Raw genomic sequence first — 7746 nt, forward strand, 5'->3', positions numbered from 1 at the left:
CTGCTCCAGAATATTGGAGGCTATAATATTGGAGGATATATTTTTTATCATTACTTTTTTCTTTTTTGTGAAAAATAACATATATACAGAAAGCAATAAATTTCAAAGCACAGCACGACAATTCGTTGTAGAACAGATTTCAGAGTTTGGTATGGATTACAATTCCACCACTTCAGGTTTTTACTTCTAGCTGCTCTAAGACACTGGAGACTAAAAGAAATATCAATAAAATGATTCAGTACTCATACTCATTTATTAAACCTACCTTCTCTGTGTAACTCCACCATCACCTTTATCTTCCTCCCACTCTTTAGGTGCATTTGTGCCAAGCCCATTCTAACTTTTTCATCTTGGAAGGGATTGTCAATAATATGGGGCAGGGAGATGGAACTAGCTGATGTTCTAGAAAGGCTGGCCCTTCTAGGTTTCAGGACTTATCTGGTCCAGGGACCCATCTGAAGGTTGTTGGTTTCTGGAAAGTTACCCAAGTTCGCAGAACCTTTGTAGAATCTTATATATTGCCTAGGTGTTCTTTAGGATTGGCTGGAATGGTTTTGGTTGGGGGTTGGCAGGTTATGATAGGTAGCGATGTCTAACTGAAGCTTGTGTAAGAGTGACCTCCAGAGTAGCCTCTCGACTCTATTTGAACTCTCTCAGCTACTAATACCTTATTTGTTACGCTTCTTTTCCCCTTTCTGGTCAGGAAGGCATTGTTGATTTCATGGTACCCCAGGGCCAGACTCATCCCTGGAGTCATCTCCCACAGCCCCAGGGAGACTTTCACCCATGGATGTCATGTCCCACGTAGAAGGGAAGGTAATGATTTCACTTGTGAGTTGGACTTAGAGAGAGTGAGACCATATCTGAGCAACAAAAGAGGTCCTCCAGAAGTATCTCTTAGGCATACCTATAGGTAGGCTAAGCTTCTCCACTACGTACGGAAGCTTCACAAGAATAAGCCACAAGATCAAGGACTTGGCCTATTGATTTGGGTGTCCCTAATGTTTGACACAGTATCAGGGGTATCCCCAGTGGTAAAGTTTAATAGTTCCATATTTTTTCTCCCACCATTCAAGGGATTTTGTCAATACTTTTTGACTATCTGCATAATATATTCTGGGATGTTTCCAGGCATTACATTAAGCTAGACAGGATTAAAGGCCTTCATTCTTATTCTGCAATATTTTGATTGTTTAAATGAGCTATCCAGACAGGTTAAGTTAGATTATGTGCTACAGAAAATTTAGGTTCTGGACAAAATAAACCTTTCTCTCCTTGCCAGGGAAGATTTTACATACAATTGAAACAAGGTTGGTACTAGTCAAACTAGGTGGGTTTTTTTTTTCTTGTCTGAAGTGAATTTTATTGGTTATGGTTAAGGTTGGCTAGGATTTTATAGTTTTATAAGATTTTTTTAAGCAATATTTTTATTGTAAACAACAAACATACAAACATTCTTGATATACAAACATACTATACATGGTGTACAATCAATGGCTCACAATATCATCACATAGTTGTATATTCATCACCACGATTAATTTTTTGAACATTTACATCGCTCCAGCAAAAGAAATAAAAAAGGAAAAAGAAAAAACTCAAATATGCCATACCCCTTACCCTTTCCTCTCATTGACCATTAGTATTTCAATCTACTCAATTTATTTTAACCTTTTCTGCCTATTATTTGTTTATTTTTATCCATATTTTTTACTTATCTGTCCATAAACAAAGCTGTTATTAGTTTAAGACATTAATGGTAAGTTAAAAGGTATCTACTAAGATAATTACAAACTATAGAGAAAAGGAAAGAAGGGAATTAAAACAGTATACTACAAAAAAAGAAAAAAAAAAAACCCAAATGCAAAAAAATGCAATTGAGAAACAAAAACATAAAAGACATAAAGAAAACAAATAGCTAAATGTTAGAAGAAAATTCTTTCTTCTCAGTTATTACTTCAATGGATTAAATTCCCTTATTAAAAGGCAGTGATTGACAGAGTGAATGAAAAAGCATGATCTGTCTGTATGCCATCTACAAGAGACTCGCTTTAGGCACAAGAAAGTAAAAGGATGGGGAAAGATATTCCATGCAAACAGTAATGAAAAGAGAGCTGGAGTGATTATAATATTGTCAGACCAAATTGGTTTAACCTTAATCTTCACATACCACAGTCGAATAAAGCTAGAAATCAATAACAGAAGGAAAACTTACAAATATGTGGAAATTAAACAACACAGTATTGAATAACCAGTGGTCAAAGATGAAATCACCAGGAAAGCTAGTAAATACCTTGAGACAAGTGAAAATAAACACCTAACCACCAGAATGTATGGGATACAGCAAAGGCAGATCTCAGCGGGGGAGTTTATAGCTTTAAATGCCTACATTAAAAAAGAAGAATGATCACAAATCAATAACTTAAAGAAACTAGAACAAGAAGTTAGTAGAAGGGAGTAGAAGGAAGGAATTAGTAAAGAATAGAATAAAAAGGATTATAAGAGGCTGCTATGAACAATTAATTATATGCCAACATATTAGAAAACTAGGTGAAATGAACTAATTCTTAAAGCATGCAAATCGCCTAAACTGGCACAAGAAAAAAATAGAAAACCTCAACAGGCCTACAACAAGAGATCAAATTAAAATCCTTCCAAAAAAGAAAAGTCCAGGTTTGATAGTTTCAACACTGAATTCTACCAAATATTTAAAGAAGATTTAATACAAATCCTTCTCAAACTCTTCCAAGAAATAGAAGAAAAGGGATTACTTCCTAACTCCTCCTGTGAAGCCAGCATTACCCTGTTAACCAAAGCTAGGTAAAGACAGCACAAGAAAAGAAAATTATAGTTCAATATCCCCTATGACTATAGATGCAAAGAATTTCTTAACAAAAACTGGCAAACTGAATCCAACAATACATAAACATTCTATGCACCATAACCAAGTGGAATTTATTCCAAGAAAGCAAGAGTTGTTCAAGAGAAGGAAACCAATCAATGTAATACACCACATTACTAGAATGAAGGGAGAAAAAAAATCACATGATCATTTCAATTGATGCAGGAAAGGTGTTTGACAAAATCCAACATCTTTTCAGGATAAAAACACTGAAAACTGAGAATAAAAGAAGGTCCTCAACATGACAAAGGATGCTTATGAAAAACCATAGCAAATATCATATTTGATGGTGAAGGACTGAAAGTTTTCCCCCTAAGACCAGGACCAAGACAGGGACGCCACTGTCACTGTTGTTACCATGGTTTCTGGTAAATTTCTTTTGCTCATTCATGAAATGCCTATGGCCTGTCAGAGCTCATTTAACAGTCAAAACTATTGTTTAAACAAATAATGTTGCTTCCTGCATTTGGGCTTCTGAAGTCCCTGGAGGTTCTAAATGAACAGAGGCTCATTAACATCAGTCTGTGCCGAGGACCCCAGGGATTTATGGTAGCATTTTAGAGCATGGGGTGCAGAAGCCTTTCTGGATTTGGATGTAAATGAGGGAGAAAAACAGAAACCAGGGCCAGGTGCATGAAATGAGGGGTTTGGGTTCATAATCACCTGGGGATTTTTCCAACTTGCAGTAAAATGTGAATAGAAATTCTTTGCAAGGGGGGGGGACCTCTGTTCATTGGACAGTTTATTTCAAAGGGTTATTTGCCTCATCTCAGATCATTAGTGAAATTTCATGTCTAATTGTTCTGCATTTATTTTACCATGGGAACAGAAAACACCTTATTTGTTTTCTTCTGTTGAACTATCGTTGCTTTCCTGGAATAAATTCCATTTGGTCATGGTGTATGGTGTCTAGATCAATGCCTGTTTTATTAATGCATCTGTTACAAATTCTGTCCTAACTTTTTAAAATGTTATGCTTTAAATCATAATTTATTTTGACTATGGATTAAATTCCTGAATGAAAAAATAGTGCTAGCTAGAGCAATTAGGCAAGAAAAAGAAAGAAAAGGCATCCAAAATGGAAAAGAAAAAGTCAAATGACATGATCCAATATATGGAATCATCCAAAGAATCCACAGAAAAAAAGCTACTAAAACTGACAAATGAGTTCAGCAAATTTGCATAATACAAGATAAACATGCAGAAGTCAGTTGGGTTATACACCAGTATTGAACAATCTGAAAAGGAATGAAGAAAACAATTTCATTTACAATAGCATCTAAAAGAATAAAATAACTAGGAATAAATTTAACCAAAGAGGTGAAATACTTGGACAATGAAAACTACAAAATATTACTCATGGAAATTAAAGAAGACCCAAATAAGTGGAAAAACATTCCATGTTCATGGATTGAATGACTTAACATTGTTAAGATGTCAATACTGCCTAAAATGATCTACAAACTCAAGGAATTCCTATAAAAATTCCAACAGCCTTGTATTCAGAATTGGAAAAGGAGTCCCAAACAGCCAAAACAGTCTTAAAGAACAACAGAGTTAAAGGACTCACGCTTCTTGATTTCAAATTTTATTACAAAGCTATGGTAATTAAATTATTATGTACTAACCACTGTGGAACATAGTTTGGCAGTTCCTCGGGAAGCTAAGTGTTAGAATTGCCACATGATCTGGCAATACCATTGCTAGGTGTCTACTCAGAGGACATTAGGGCAAGGACATGACTGGACATTTGCACACCAATGTTTATAGCAGCATTATTTATAATTGTCAAGAGAAGGAAACAGCCCAAGTGTCCGTCAATAGATGAGTGGCTAAACAAGCTGTGGTATATACATACGATGGAATATTACACAGCTGTAAGACAGAATAAAGTCATGAAGCATGAAACAACATGGATGGACCTTGAGGACATTATGCTGAGTGAGATTAACCAAAACAAAAGGACAAATACTGTATGGTCTCACTGATATGAACTAACATTAATGAATGAACTTGGAGAATTTCAGTTAAGAACAGAGGCCATCAGGAGACAGAAATAAGGTAGATATTGGTAATTGGAGCTGAAGGGATACAGACTATGCAATGGGACTGATTGTACAAATTCAGAAATGGATAGCACAATACTACCTGATTGTAGCACAATAATGTAAGTACACTGAATAAAGCTGAATGTGAGAATGATAGAGGGAGGAGGGCTGGGGGGCATATGTGTGACTAGAAGGAAAGATAGATGATGAAGACTGAGATGGTATAATCTAGGAGTGCCTAGAGTGTACACTGATAGTGACTAAATGTACAAATTAAAAAAATTTTTTGCATGAAGAAGAACAAAGTAATGTCACTGTTGCAGGGTGTTGAAGATAGATGGTCATTCGTATTTTAAAACTTCAACTTCTGTGTGAGACTAAAGCAAAAAATGTTTATTTGGTACAAAATTTATACTTTGACTAGTGCAATTAACTTATATGGACAGGTTAATTGAACACCATAAGTACATGGAACCTTGAATAGCGCATGAGATTTTGTAGGTTTGTTCAATGTGATGTCCCATAAATCCCAGAATGATTTAAACAATGAATAAAGAAGTATTTGCAAAGTCCCCTTGGGCGAATGGCAAGAAAGGGGGAAAATTCAACTTCCCCATTTGGAGAATTCCTGATATTTTCACAAGCAGTAGGGACAACCAAATCAATAGGCTGAGCCCTCAGCCTTGGGGTTTGTTCATATGAAACCTACCCCCGCAAATGACAGGCTAAGCCTACTTAAAATTAGGCCTAAGAGTCACCCCCAGAGAAACTTTTTTGTTGCTCAGATGTGGCCTATCCCTCTTTCACCAACATGGCAAGCATGCTTACTGCCCTCCTCCTCTCTACGTGGGACATGACTCTAAGAGGTGTAAACCTCCCTGGCAATGTGGGACAGAAATCCTAGAATGAACTGAGACTCAGCATCAAGGAATTGAGAAAGCCTTCTTGACTGCAAGGGGGAAGAGAGAAATGAGACAAAATAAAGTGTCAGCAGATGAGAGACATCAAACAGTTAAGAGGTTATCCTGGAGATTATTCTTATGCATTATATAAATATTCCCTTTTTAGTTTAAGGTGTAGTAGAGAAGCTAGAGAGAAGTGCCTGAAACCGTACAGCTGTGTTCCAGTAGCCATGGTTCCTGAAGATGATTGTATAATGATACAGCTTTCACAATGTGACTACGTGATTGTGAAAACCTTGTGTCTGATGCTCCTTTTATCTATGGTATGGACAGACGAGTAAAACATATGGATTAAAAATAAATAAATAATGGGGGAACAAACATTAAAACAAATTGAGTAGATTGAAATATTAGTGATCAATGAAAGGGAGTGGTAAGGGAATAGAAAAAATAGGGGGAACAAAGGTTAAAACATATTGGGTAGATGGGAATACTAGCAGTCAGTGAGAGGGAGGGGGAAGGGGTATGGTATGTATGAGTTTTTTCTTTTTTTTTTTTTTTTTTTTTTTTTTTTTTTAAAGACAGAGAGAAGGAAGGAAGGATGGAAGGAAAGAAGGGAGGAAGAAAGGGAAACATCTTTAAACATTTTCTTGTTTTATTGTATTTTGTTTGTTTGTTACATGGGCTGGGGCCGGGAATCGAACCGAGGTCCTCCGGCATAGCAGGCAAGCACTTTGCCCGCTGAGCCACCGCGGCCCGCCGAGTTTTTTCTTTTTATTTCTTTTTCTGGAGTGATGTAAATGTTCTAAAAAATGATTATGGTGATGAATACACAACTATATGATGATATTATAAGCCACTGATTGTGCACCATGTATAGAAAGTATGTGTGTGAAGATTTTTTTCAATAAAAAATTTTTAAAAAGAACATGGTAAGGGGAGAAGATGGCGGCTTAGTAAGACGCGCGGGTCTTAGTTCCTCCTCCAGAACAGCAACTAAAGAAACAGAAACAATACGAAACAGCTCCTGGAGCCACGACAGAGACCAAAAAGACAGCGTACCCCATTCTGGAACGGCTGAACGGGCAGGGAGAATCCGCTGCGGTGAGATACCCGAGGGGCGCGTGCTTTCCCAGGCCGGGGCGGCTGGCGACTGGGGTCCCCTCCACGCACGTGGCTCCCCGGTCCGACTGGGAACGTTGGATAGCGGGGCCCTCCCGCCACACTTGGCGTCTCGGGCCAGCTGGGCAATTTGGACCGGCACTCCCCCAAGCCGCGGTGGCCGGCCACACCCCCCTCCACACTCGGTTTCCCGGGCCGACTGCGAGATTCGGATTGGCAAGTTAAAGGAGGCACAGCATCTTTTACTGGTGGGACCCGCAGACAGACGAGCGCCACCTACTGGGCAGGAAAAGAAAAGCAGAGCCCAGAGATTTCACAGAAAAACCTTTCAACCAGCCGGGTCCCACACCCAGGGAAATCTGATCAAATGCCCAGACACCAGCAGAAAATAATGGATCACGCTTGGAAAATTGAAGATATGGCCCAGTCAAAGGAACAAACCAATAGTTCAAATGAGATACAGGAGCTGAGACAACTAATGCTGAATATACGAACAGAAATGGAAAAACTCTTCAAAAACCAAATCAATAAATTGAGGGAGGACATGAAGAAGACATGGGATGAACAAAAAGAAGAAATAGAAAATCTGAAAAAACAAATCACAGAACTTATGGGAGTGAAGGACAAAGTAGAAAAGATGGAAAAAACAATGGATACCTACAATGGTAGATTTAAAGAGACAGAAGCTACAATTAGTGAACTGGAGGATGGAACATCTGAATTCCAAAAAGAAACAGAAACTATAGGGAAAAGAATGGAAAAACTTGAGCAG

This window comes from Tamandua tetradactyla, chromosome 2, assembly GCF_023851605.1.
Source record: "Tamandua tetradactyla isolate mTamTet1 chromosome 2, mTamTet1.pri, whole genome shotgun sequence".
In the NCBI taxonomy this organism is placed as follows: domain Eukaryota; kingdom Metazoa; phylum Chordata; class Mammalia; order Pilosa; family Myrmecophagidae; genus Tamandua; species Tamandua tetradactyla.